General features: G+C 39.5%; 1 protein-coding gene across 1 annotated transcript in view; it reads left to right on the top strand.

The window, feature by feature from the left end:
- ANO2 (anoctamin 2) overlaps nt 1–14,347 on the top strand; it is a 205,885-nt gene that overhangs the window by 139,558 nt on the left and 51,980 nt on the right. The gene's annotated exons all lie outside the window — the stretch shown is intronic.

The raw sequence follows: 14,347 nt of genomic DNA, 5'->3' as shown, positions 1-14,347 counted from the left end.
TTGATGGGAAGGCTTTGTGCTCATAAACCCTCTAGGTGAGCATGATCTCCTTCAGCATCTCTGTCCTATGGTTCCTGAGGAGTCATGGACTAGTGAAAAACTGTGGGATGAAGGGAGAATTCAGCTCCCTCAGAAGCAGGAGGAGGGGAAGCTTACTCAGCAAACACAACTCCTAAAGCAGGAGCTGATGTCTGAGACATCAGACATTTCCTTTATTCCCTCAGCCCATGCCAGATAACGTGAGCTTGCTGATTTGGATGGACTGTAGCTTGTTGGGCTGATATTACTAGGTCTGACCCTCTGGGTAGTCATGGTTGTATTTAGGACATGGAGCTCTGAGGCCCCTGAGCAATCATTTTGTTAGAAAGGTGTCTAGGTTGCAAGACTTTGTAGGCTTAGCACTTGTGGTTTTTGGCCTGATATCAAGTGACAGGATGCCTTAGATCATTGATTCAGAATATTGGCTTATTGGAAGGCATATTTGCTTGCCTGTAAGGTCTGCAGGTCAGCTCTCCTTGCTGTGCCTGTTCGTGTCAAGGACACAAGTTACATGTCTGTTGACTCAGGAAGTCACACTTCCCAGTTGAAGGTTAAGGGACAAGCCACTGTTGGGTTTGCTACTTATGTCATGTGAAGATAGAAGACTTTGCTGGGAAAGTGTGGGTTAGCAGCTCTGTTGGGTTGCCCTGCTATGGACAAGTGAAACTAACTTTGTGAGGTGCTGGCTCAGCTTGTCTCTCTAGCTCCTTGGCTTTGTGCCAAGGCGCTGGCTGCTGTGAAGTCATTGGTCTGGTATATCCAAATTTCCTGATCATATTCTGGGTATAGATTTCTGTGAGATAATCATCATATAATAAATATCCTCTTTCATTTAATAAGGAGCATGTCTTCAGTGGCCAGTGTTCCCCTGAAATGGTGCTAAGATTGTTGTATTTGCTCACATGAGTTAGTGTGTGGATACATGATGAGAGAATCACTTATTTATGTGTGATAGTACCTCTAGTCACATCCTATCAGTAGCTGCTGGTAACAACTTCAGTTTTTAATTTCTCTTACTGGTAATTTGAGGAAAACACATGAGATTTATCAGCATTTGATATTTTTCTGAAGAACAAGAAAAAGAAATAGAAAAAGTTCTCAGTAGTTTAACTGAGTTTAAGACCATCAAGGTCATACGCATCACAGAAAAAAAAAATGCAGGAATTAAGCTTAGAAGGAAACACATGAAAACATCTAGTTCTCTCACTGTGCTCCAAAGCAGGACCAGCTATACCCAGTGTCATGTTTGCCAGATGTTTCCTTAACCTGTTCTTAAAATTCTTCAATAATGAAGATGCCACAGCCTCCTTAGGGAACTTGTCCCAGACCTTACTTATACCTGTTTGAAGGATTGAAGGATTTACTGTTCCAAGGATTTTCTTCATGTCCAATCTAAGTCTTCCTGGTAGTAATTTATGCCCCTACTTACTTTTTACCCGTATCAGCAATAGACACGAAGATTGTTCATCTATTTCCTTTACATAAATTTAATTCAAAATACTTTTTTGCTTTAATTTTGATATAATCTGATTTCCTCTATTACCCAAGTTATAGAATTTCACCAAATGAATCCTGCAACAAATCCATAACAATTGATCCAACTAAAACAAATAGAAAATTATAGAAAAGCATATGGTCTTGATTTCAAAACTGCAAATAATGGAGAATTCCTCAGTATTTCTAGATTCCAAAGATCTTTTTTCCTCCTTCCCTTGTCTCTGCAGGTGTACCAGTGAACAATGCATGTTCTATCATCAAGGGTGAAAAACAAACATGCCCTTTGTCTTTTAAAAGAGATCAGGCATGTAGAACGAAATACAAGTGTGAGGTCTCTACACAAGTTCTCTCTGTCCCTGCACTGCCTTTCCTCCCATTAACTCATGGTTGAATGGGAAGTTCAGAGATTTGACTCTACTACACAGTGAGACAATTTGGGGAGAGTGTTTATTTTGGTACTATTTTGTCTCATTGGGGAACATGACTGTTTTGTGTGTGTGTGTATGTAATGATAATATGAGGCTCTGACATTTCAGTGAGTGCCTGTCAGAGGTCTGGTTGCCCAAATCACAGGCCACTTACTTAGTTGAAACTTCGCCCAAAGACAAACCAACAATGTAGGTGGCCTAGGCCATATCTGTCACCTTCATTTCAGCCACATATCATATGGTAGTCAGAGGAATGGGACATGTAATACAAGCCTTTATATCAGATTTGTGTCAACAGAGGATTCCCAACAAATCCCTGCAATTTTTCCTTGGACAGAGTCTACCTTGAAAGTCTTCCAGCAGTTCAGTGCAAAGTAGCTGCAGCAAATGAGAGGATCAGTCTGCATATTTCTGGGAACTTTCAGGAAATACTACATCAATGACTTCATGCTGAGAGCTGTTTTCCAGAAGAAACACTTTTTCTTAACTTTTGTTGAAATTTGGTTATAATGTAGGGTTTAAATGCAAGATTCCATATCACTGTAAATGCTTTGTGGTCTTTGGAATGTAGTCGGGACAGTGTTAGAATAGGAAGAGATGTGGATAAGCATTGTCTACGTGGCAGTATTACGTTCTTCAATGCTCTGCAGTAGGAACTCTGAGTCTTCTGCACAGGCCAGTGCAGTGGGTGGTGATGCCCCAGGATGCAAAAGACATTTCATTAGTCTAAAACCACAGAAGGTGGATGGCAATAAAATGCTGCACAAGAGGCCTCCCTTGTAGCCTTGCCTCTGATTGGAAGGTGTCTATTTCTCCTAAGTATTTCTGTCCTTGTTCCCACAGCTTAGCTAAATGACCTAGTTTATGAATAATCTTAGTAACAGGATCTTGTCCACTTTCTGTAACAACACCAGAAGTTCAGAAAATCTTCGGCTTGGTATGGGGACTTTCAGCAAGTCTCTGAGGGGAAATGGAGCATCCCAAATCACCCTGTTCGACTCATGACTCTTTCCAGAGGTCCTCTCGGTGGCCTCATATCCAGTCATCTTGGGGATCCTTTCTCTAGTTCTAGAAATAGCACAGGTAAGGTCAGCTCAGGTCTGTGCTCACCCAATGGTATTTACGTACCCATACTATTCTTGCTCTCTCCTGTGTGTAAACAACTGCCATAAATGCAGGCTCATCCCTCGTTATATGTGAATGCCAGAGGTTTTTTTAACCCAATGAATTAGAGGGCTGATTTTTTGCATGCCACTCAGTTCACTCTGCGGAATTCAAGTACGTCAAATTTACTCCCATGCAGATTGTGCATGCTTTAAAACATTCATCTCTTCACTACCTGTGAGGGTGACCCAAGTATAAATTACCACCATTTCTATTCTCTGCAGATTCATTTGCACGCAGTAACTCATTGCTCTCCAAGAATCTATTTAATATCACTTTTTTCTTTGCTGAACATTATTGCTGTTTCTAATTATTTTCCTAGTTGTATCAGCTTTAATTTGTCCTACTTGAATCTCATTCTATTTCATGTTTGTATTTCTGACTTCTCAACAGCCCACTATTTAAGTCTCTGTCCTCTTCACTATTCACAACCTCTCCTAATTTAGTATGATCTGCAAATTCAATTGACATGACTTTCAGAGTCAATGCTATGTTAAACATAGGACAATCAGTATACTGATCTCTGACCAGATCAGTATACTGATCTGTACAGCACAGTTTCATGTACAGATTGCCACTACTTCCAACATTTTTCTAGTATGAGACTACAGAAATTTATTTTGTTGATATACCTACTCCATTTTTGTTAACAATAGGAAAGAATCAGACAAACATTTTCAAGAGAAAGAAATGTGAAAGATTGATTCCCACTGTCTCCAATTTTGCCAGCCTGTTTTATATTAAATCCGACTGGGGCATTTCAAGGCAGCTTTCAATAGATCTACATTTTACTGCCAACTACCAACACAACTATTTCTTAAAGAAAAAAAAAAGGCGAATTATCAGGGATGCTGGTGGGAAAGAGCTCCCTGGAGATCTTTGTGTGTTTTCTATACAGTTTTAGCACATATATACAACTTGAATAAATATTACCTAATTCAGCCTAGTGTATAGGTAGTTATTATTTCCCTGTTTGGAAATCAGAAAGGATTTGGAATTAGAGTGCTAGGAACTTTTTCTCTCCATCTTATATTTAGATCTGGGAGATCTAAACAACTTTGTGTGAAGTTGTTGGCTTAGTAGAAAGCAGTTAAGCTGTGCTTGTCAGTCAGCTTTGGTCTAATATCTCTACCCCCTTGTGTTGAAAAAAGGAAAAAAAAACAACCATCAAAAAATCAAGTGACCAGGCATTGTGATTTGGTGGTTTGAAAATCCAGCTTTAGGAGCACTGGGAAGTATTGTACTTCATGAGAAGTGACTGCCAATTTTATAATGACAAAAATGTATATAATTTACAAAAATAGATTTATCATTGAATTTACACTTTGGAAAAATAAAAATTGATACAAACACTGATGGTTGTAATTCCCTGAAATCACAGCTCTCGAAAATCTAAAGATAATGCTAACAGTACCATAATGTATGTCTCTCATTACTCTTCCAACTCCATTAATCTCTGATTTCTGTCTTTGCCTTCCAGTGTTTCATTGACATCTCTTTCTTACTATTCTATACTCTTCCACTCTTGTACTCTTGTATTGGGTTTTGGGGGGAGGCTGTGTGTGTGTGTTCGTTATGGATATCTACTCAATGTAGACTTTCTCCATAACCAGCCGAAAGAAATATTCTTTCTAGACATGGGCTCAGACCAAGAGCCAGGTTGGACTCTCTGACTCTTCCCTCTGGAAGTGCCTCTTTCTGCACTGAAGAGGAAGCCGGTAACAATTACTCCCGCTATACTGAAGCAAAGCTTTGTGAGTACCTGCTCCCCTCATACTGCTTCTGTCAGTGTAACACATCTGGTATCCCTGTTTCCCACCTCCCAGTCCTTGTTCATTTTGTGTGCTCATGGTATGGTGATGCATATCTAGTATTGGTCAGAGATAATGCAGAAATGGTATACCGATAAATTTCACTGTTTGGCTTTAAACAGTTAGGTAGAACGGCTCAGCAGGAGAACGCGCATGGGCAGGACTCTTGTACCTCTGAAATGTGTCCTTTTTGGAGCAGACATGGAGAGAGCTGAAGGCTGCTTTGCTCTTGTACCCCTCCCCATCCTTCCAGTCTTCCATTTGTTGACTGTTTACCCAGAACTCTGCATGTCATCTGTATATTATTGGCAAAAGTTTGCCTTTGTAGATTGTGTTCTGCAATCAAGTGTCATTTTTTATAGCATATTCAAATGTTAGAACACAAACTTACTTAACATTTTACAGCTGGTAATAAATGCTCTGGAGTCAGGGAAAGAATCTAGCATAGCCACATCCCCTTTTAATTCTTTCCCTGCTTCTCAAACATTTCATTATCAACTTAAAAATGTTACTAAAATTTACACCACTTCACTCTCCTCTGCTGTCAGTGTGACCACAGTTTGTGTAAACTAAATTTGAAATTGTAACCAAAAGAAACTGATAAATGTGTTGCATGCCTTTTTCTCCCACTTTGTATGGGGATAAGTGACTTCACGTGGTGTAAGACAATGGAGAATCTGGTTGTAAGTGTACAATGCCAAAGCCTTGGGGTGAGATTCTGCTTCATTGAAGTCACTGGGAACTTTGCAATTGATTTCACAGGAGCAAGAGTTTCAGCCTAGATTCTTCAAGCTAGGACGCTGGCCCAGAGTTGGGCCAGACAAGCTTCAAGGCAATATAGAATGGACATCTTTCCTCAGAGTCTAGCACTAAATGCATCTCATCCAGAACTGAAATCATATGCTTAGTTAAATTTTTTAATTGTGTTCCCTTCACATTAAGGGAACTAATACATGCAGTTCAGAAAACTAACAAGACTATTAAATGTTGCTAAGAGACTCCCACATAAAGAATTGTGTAACCGACACCTTTTAAAAGGACTTACACAAAGAAGAAGTACTTAAAATAATTTACAGAGAGAAACTTTTAAAATCATTGCCAGTATTAAAATCGTACTGAATTATGGGAACTAGTAAAAGGTCATTTTTTTGCTGAAAAATTTTACTGGATAAATTGGTTTAAAATGTACTGCATTTCTTATTCCATTAGCTTCTCCATCAGATATTCACAGTTTACACAAGAAAGTGTGAAACCAGATTGACTATTAGAGTAATGATGCTCTGGATTTCAGGGTACAAAGTGGTTGAAAATCCAGTTAACTCCAGGACAATGTAAGGTAGTAAGTATTGCTGATAGTTGATTTTTTTCTAAAGCCACTCTTTGAAACTCACCTTGTTCTCCCTTTGTTTAATGTGCCTGATAGGTCCGTGTCTAGTCAATATCAAAGCATATTAAATTGATCTAATCACGCAAGTTAAAGTAGGCACGTCTGGCTCAAAATCTGTCTTCCTTACGCATGACTATATTTATATAAGCGTATTTTAAAGCCATGTGTGGCATTTCATTACCTTCTTTGAGAAAGTTCAGGAGTTGCACTAAAAAACAAAAATTGAGCAGGTGACAGGATATCCTTTCATGCCATGAACTTAATTTGTGGCATTCCACTACCATCTTCCTTACTACGACAGACCTGTGTACCACTGTCAGTCAGTTGCTTTGGAAATCCCACCAGATGTCTAAGTGTATTTGTACATCTGGCCCTTTGCCTTCTCAGGATCAGACTCATTATGATTTATTAATCATCTACAGAGAGCATTGATAAACAATGAATATTTATGACTACAGATGTAACCCTATTGTTTGTGTAAATTATAGTGTTTTTCTGGTAATGTTCTGAATGGCTTCAAGTTTACATAAATAATTCATGCTTGTAAAGCCATATGTTAAACTGTCATTGTAAAAAAAGAAGTGCTGCCAGTTTTCACTTGAACCATATGTAAATATCAAGAAGTTGATTTTAAACAGTGATGTAAAGACTAAGCACCTTAATGCCATTTACGCAATAATGATTGCAATATGCTACAATGCACTGGATGCATTAAGATGAGTATCAAAGACAAAATAAGTTTTAAATATAGCAGAGAAAGGAACCATTTTTATTTCTGAATAAACTACAGTGTATTGAATTAACCAAGTCTAGCTTTACAAATTTAAATTGCAGTGATAGCAGACCTCCAGCCTTTTATCGTTATTTCTAAGTGAATGAAGCATCTTGAAATACTTCCCTGAAACTACTGCAAGAAACATTAATTTTTTATCTTTGAAATGAAGGTAGAATTTTCAGTAACATTGTCATATGTGTATGTGATTTTGAGATCTTCTGACCCTACCTGTCTACATATTCTACAGCTAATAGTTATCTCCTGATATAGTCTAGGTACATGCTGTTGCTGCAGAGGGAAAATCAGTAAGAAATCTAGTTGGCATGTTGCAGCTTACCCTTATTCCAGCAGCACTGGCATCATTGGCCAAATGGCCACATTCACCATGCCTTGGAGAACTTTGATAATAGATTTCATCTATGAACTGTAGCTCATATCTCAGTTCTAATTTAACAATCATCAGAGCTAGTTTTTATCAAGGTATTCATTGCATGCATGTGATTGATATACATATACATACACACACACACATTTAAGTGTGTGTATATATATATGTCAAGTGTTAAGCCTGATAAGGACAAGAAAGTACTTGGATTAGTGGATCCTTTCCTCCATTCTGCCAGTGCCTCTGTTGACAGAGAAAAGGCTGGTGTCTTCTTTTCCGCCAGGCTTCCTTGTGCTCCATGACTGGAAGTATGACCCTCATCTAACACAGTAACCATCACATCACATGTCTGGTCCTGTGGAAGGGATGTGCATGTGTGTATCTTGAGGCACAGGGACTTGGCTACTCACACATGCTTTCATAAGCCGCCTTATGTGAAAGGCCAAGTGAGTGGCCCATGTCAGGGCTGTAGCCTGTGGGAGATTTGTTTCCAATCACACCGCAGGGGAAGAAGCACAGCTGTGGGCTTGACTGATTGTTCCCATTCTGAGTGAGTGGTCTAAGCTAGCAAAAAAGCCAAGAGGTGGCCTGATCAGTTTGCAAGAACCTACAGCCAAAACCAAAAATCTGCCAGTAGATGCTCTTAACTGACAAAGTTGCAGCTAAATGCCAAGGCTGGAAGATGCAGATAGATAGGCAAATTGAGCTTGGAAATAAGCCATACATTTTCAACAGCTAGGATAATTAGCAATTGGAATGACCTAATAAGGCTTGTGACTGACTGTTCATCACAGAAACGCTCAAGCTGTTATTAGAGGTTTCTCTAAAAAAAATGTTAATTAAAACACATTTTTTATCCTTATAGCAAAAATTGTCTCAAGGAGGTTCTGTGGTTACAAAGGAGATCAAGACTGGATGGTCAACAATAATGTTGCTCAGCCTTAAATTCCATTAATTTCCATGATCCTAGTACTGAGCCTTGCACACACTTCTCATACCTCTATACTCTGCATTGCTTCTGCAAATGATTTAGAGTGTGTCCATTAAGCTCCACTGAAAGCTATCGGAGTGTCTGTGCTATTCTGCATGTTTCCAAGACAGCAAAAAGTTTTTAATTAAAGGTTTTGCAGTCCTTCAGCTGGCTCCAAATAAGTCTTGGCAGTTTGTTTTCCATATGCAAGCCTGAAACAGAACATTGCTCACAAAACAGAGCCATCTTTACTGTTAAAATGCCCTTACTGCTTTCTAAGTGAGAAGAATAGAAAATGTTGTTCTCTCTTTTAATGTGTCTTAAACCAAAAGCTCTTTCAGTTTCTGTGGGAGTGTGAAGGTGGAACTCCTAGGGACAGATTCAGACTGGGATAGACACAGGCATTGGCAGGTGCCCAGGGTGGCAGCAGTTTTGTCTTTCCTCTCATAAGTTTGAGGGCTAGTGGTCCCTAATACAGGCTGGAACAGTCCCATGAACTTGTCCAAAGAGTTTCTTAGCTGTAATTACCACTGTAGGCCACTGCAAGATCTGAGAAATGCTGATGTGCCTTGATTGTGCCTCCTTTTGTGTTACCACCCTGGAATCGACTATCTTCCAAAACTGCCTGTGCTGCAGGCTCTTTCTGGCTCTTAACTTCTTTTAACTTCCAAATAGCTCTGAAGTATCCTTTTCTCCTTGCTTTTATCTTATTTCATGCCCAAAGTAAAATTATAGGGACCACTTATTTCCCAAGAAGCTCATTTCATTCCTTGTCTTGAGCCCGCAGCACACATGCAATATTTTGTGTGTTATGCAAATACAGAAGAGCTGTATTTGATACCACAATTCTTATTTCTAGATGCTCATTTGGACAGCATAGTTTTTACACAAATTAAAGCTTTTGTTTCTACTAAGAAAAGTGCAGTTATAAAAATTACATTTACTTGTTTGATGCTTCCCGGGCATACTTAGAGATGAACTTCTGGATTTTGTCATCAGAAATATAATTTTGCAGCTTTTTGCTGTTGCTAGCTGTGCAAGACCTTAGGAAGCCGAGAGAGGGGTCTTGAATTCTGTTCTTCCCTGAGCATCTTTTACTAAGTTCCCGTCAATTATTGCAGCTCTGTGCAAGTCCAGTGAAGTCATTGGGGTTGCCCAGATGCAACAGCACTGAAGAGCCTGAATTTCAGAACTGGAGTTACAAAGCAGGATGCAGAAGAGAGAAAGTATGTTGCTTTACTCCCCAAGTGCAGGTTGAGCTGGCATGGCTGATGGTTAGAAACACCTGCTTTGAGGAGGTGTTCTCTTGTGGGAAAATATAAATAAATAACTGACACACTTGTGATTTGAGCAAACTGGCTGTGGTTTAATTCACAGAGAAACATAGAACTGTTTTCACAAAGCCACTTGATGCTGTCCAAGTGCAGTATATTTCCAGGTTTCCACAGCTCAGAGGCCCACCTAAGGATGCAGAACTGGACATGTTGGATCTTTGCCATGTTAGATAACTCATAAGTAAATAAACCATCCAGCAAAACCTAGATGGTGCTTAATTTTTTTTTTCTTTTCTGATTGTTTTTAAATTTTATTTTTTATTTTCTAATAGGAAAGAATTGTATCCCTGCAAGGAACACATTCAACACCACATTAAACATTAAAACAGGAATGCATCACTACACCCAGAACAGCAACTATTTTTTCCTCCAATACAATTACAAATACATCACTGTATTTAAAGGAACTGAAAGAAAGATTTTAAAATATATCTTTTAGTTTGTCTTGTTCACCATAACAATATAGTCTCTATCATGAGGTTTTCTGTGTGCATATATTTCCCTGCAATGCAGTTTCTCTTGGGGAATATTCTACAGTGTAACATATCTGTCATTGAGATTGTTCTTCAGATGATCAGTTTCATCTTGTTATGTCAATAAATGCATACACGTCTTGAACTGCTCCAGACAGATTCCCTGTCTACTTGGCTGAGTTTTCATCAACCTTCAGGAAAGCTTTCCTACCCCTGTGTAAAATCTAGGCAATGTTCTGTAATGCACATTATTGGTTAGAATGGGGTATGTGCTGCATCCTATGAGAAATCTATGAATGAATTCCACTAACTTAGCATAAACCACACTTGCTGCAGTGTGCAAGTGTAATATTTTGATTGCAGACAAGGTGTTCTTGATACCTCACAGTACAGTCTTTTAGCGGCTAGATGGCACTATTGCCAGAGAGTAGAATCAGGTACGATAGAAAATACCAAGCGAATTTACAGATTTGGTTTTCTTAGCAAGAACCATAACAGAAAGTAGCTTTCAGCTGCCTACTATATTGATTTAAATTTCAGAATTTGATTTGTGCCATGTATGCTGTCTAAATAACTCAGTAATATTTTCATCCAGCTTTTTCTTTCTTCTCGTAATGGCATAGCAACTCAGGCATGTTGTTCAGATCTCCCTTTGGCTAAGTGCTACAGAGAATGGCAAACTCATGGCAAAGTCATGTAAGGTTAAAGGAAACACATGAAAGAGAAAGCTGATTAGATGGCATGCTGATCTTCTCTTCCTTCCTTTATCCACTTGTCCTTTCCCATGCACACCCTCTCATCTCTCCTCTTCCTAATTTCCCCCTTTGTGTCATTCATTGCAAGAAGAGACTGGGAAAGCACTGCTGGAGTGTCTGTCACTCCACTGAGCTCTGTTCAACCTGCATTGCCTTGTTCCGTGTTCAAAAGCAAATGTGTTTTTCCTTATGCCATTACACCAACACCATAGATGTACTGGGTGCTGGTGCCCAGGCACTGACAGCAGTGGCTGCAGGGGTGGCTTCTGTGAGGAGAGGCCAGGGCCACTTCAGCGGACCCACTGCAGGGCACAGCCAAGCCCCTTGGCAAGATGGTGGCACCTCTGGGAAAGCATGTGTAAGAAAGGGTAAAATGCTGCCTGGCAGCGAGGACAGAGGGGGAAAAGTGTGAGAAACAGCCCTGCGAGCACAAGGTGAGAGCAGGAGAAGGGGAGGAGGTGCTCAAGGTGCCCGAGTAAAGACTCCCCTGCAGCCCCTGGAGAGACCACAGTGGAGCAGGTATTTCCCTGCAGCTCATGGAGAGGGCCACCACGGAGCAGATACCCACCCTGTAGCCTGAGGAGGACCCTGTGCCAGAGCAGGTGGGTATTTCCTGAAGGAACTGCATCCCCTGGAGAGCCCACAGTGGAGCAGGTTTATCCTGAAGGACTGCAGCCCATGGAAGGACCGATGCTGGAGCAGGAGAACAGTGTAAGGAGGAAGGAGCAGCAGAAAGGAGCTGTTATGGACTGACCCCATAACCCACCATTCTCCATCCTCCTGCACCACTTGGGGAGGGATGTAGAGGAGTCAGGAATGAAGGACTGAACTTGGCCCTGGGAAGAAGTTGGGAGGGAGGTGAAGTCGAAGGAGTTTTTAGTTTTATTTTTATTTCTCACCATCCAAATCTATTTTAAATAGTGATAAATTAAATTAGTTTTCCCCAAGTCAAGTCTGGTTTGCCCATGACAGCAAACAGTAAGTTATTTTCCTGTCTTTACCTCAACCCACAAGCTTTTTCATCTTAGTTTCTCCTCCCATCCTGTTGAGGAGGGAGAGAGAGAGAGCGGATGGGTGGGCATCTGGCAGTCAGCCAAGGTCAACCCACCACAAGAGAAAGGACTATTTTTGTGCTGTTCAGCAAAGTAATTTTTTTTTTTGAGGTAGTCCATATTTCATTTAGTTATTCCCAGTAACAAATTGAAATTTTAAGAATCATTTATGCTTCTAAGTCTTTATTCCAGGAACTTATTTTATTGAACTAATCAGGCACAAATTGCTTTTGAAAAGTGATGATTTATGTAAAACAAGTATTCAGGTGCTAAACCTAGGACTTCCAAAATGACCGATGATGCCAGATGCCTCTGCGTTCTTAACGCACATGCTGAGATTAAAGAGGGCAAACACTCTAATAACTGCAGTCCTTAAACTCTCCTGAAGTTGGGACCCTTAAATGGATTAATCCTAATGTCTCTTAATGCCTAAAAATGTAGGCTTAGGCATACCTTAGCTTCTGATATTCATCTCTAAAAGTACATGCCAATCATTGCTCAGTTTTCCTAGTTTTTCTTCTTCTTTCCTGTAACTATCCAGTTCTATTTTACTACCAAAAAAAAAAAAAAAAAAAAGAAAAAAAGAGGTAGGGCCAACAGAGCAAATAACTATTTCTTTTTCATAATGGACAGCTGTTTCTTAAGGTATTCCCTGATTTCTTAGTTTTGTAAGTTGCTGAGGTGTTATCAGGAGTCTTCCAGCATATGATTTTTTTCTTGACTTGGAAAGCCAGTAGGTCATGTCAGAATCCTGGCTGGTGTTTCAAAATACAGTAAAATGTCTTATATCACCAGAAATATTGAACAAAAAACCCAAAACATGAAAAAACTGAGTCACTTTGCCACTCAGGATTTGACGAGCATGATTCATGATATGTGAAAGTTTGATCTTGATATTATGATTTCTTATTTTCCAAAATTATTACTGCTAAAGACATTTTGGAATTAATTTTCTTGGTCATTTTTGCCTCTTCCTGGCCCTTTTGTGTAAATTACAATTTTCTCTTTCCACCTCAACATGGTTATAAAATATTTTCTTCTTTCATTTAACTGCTTTGGCTAGCATTAACTCTTTCTGCTGTTTTGCTTCTTTAGTGTTTTTCCCCTGGTGAAATTGTTAGACAGGGTGTCATTCAGGCCTTCTTGGAGTACAATCACTTAGACATTCTTTATGTCCTGTATAATTGCTGAGTGGTAAAAGCCAAAATGAAATGAAACGCATCTGTGCTTTCACAGAAATGGTTTTTAAAGTAGCCTTCCAGCTAAATGATGGACTCCATTTATGTACTGTATGGAGTATTTATGTACTGCATACATTGGGCCAAATTATTTGTGCTTCTGCTTGGGTTTGCTATGACCCAGTCCTGCCAGCATTCTCCCAAAGGAGACGTGCTTAACTTGTCTGTTTGAACAGCTGAGCTGAGAAGAGGGGATGCTGAGTAATACTACTTCCCACAGTGTTTGATGCACCACCACAATGGCAATAAATGTGTAGACAGGATCATGTCTTAGGTCTAATTCCACATCCCAGTAAACTCCATGAGAAAACTCACTGCTGCATTTCTGTACTTGGATTATATACTGTATTCCTAGTGCTACTTTGGGAAAGCCTTTTACTCCCAGATTTTTATTTTTATCTGAGGACAATTGTGCCTTAGAAATGGTTTATTTGAAACCTTTGACCTGAATTCTAATCTAATTTAAATTCATTTAAATTCAGAATAACTCTGGATTAACTCCAATGTAAGTGAAGTACTAGTCCATGGGATAGCAATGGTGGTTCACAGAAATGCAAACAGCAGCTGGCTCTGTGTCCTTAGTTAATTTGATTATATAGTTTTAGTTTAACTTAAACAAAGTAATGACCTTATTATTATTTTAAGAAACCTATTTTGAGAGGAGGGAATCATATTTCTTATATAAATCCATTTTCAAATATCTTCTTTAGATGTACACGTTGCTAGAGATGGAGTTGAGTTTTTGTGGGGAGAGTAAAAGCATACTAGATTTCACTGATCACAGTTGATTTAAATTATGCAATGAAGGGAGAGATGCTGTTTGCACATGAAGAAAACAAGGCTGGCAGCAGAGATCACACAGGGGGCTTGCCTATGTAGTTTCTCTCTACTATAGACCACGTACCAGGAGAAGGATTGAGGTGTCTTTGCAAGAATTATCTTAGGGGCTACATTTGGCTAAGGTAACCATTAGACAAAAAATCTGGGTTCAGTGGTAGTAAGCATTCTTTTCATGACTTCTGTCTGAAGCACTATTCTT

This window comes from Gymnogyps californianus, chromosome 1 (assembly GCF_018139145.2).
Source record: "Gymnogyps californianus isolate 813 chromosome 1, ASM1813914v2, whole genome shotgun sequence".
Taxonomy (NCBI): Eukaryota; Metazoa; Chordata; class Aves; order Accipitriformes; family Cathartidae; genus Gymnogyps; species Gymnogyps californianus.
Note: the sequence above shows the minus strand (reverse complement) of the source record. Positions and strands in the feature narration are given on the sequence as shown.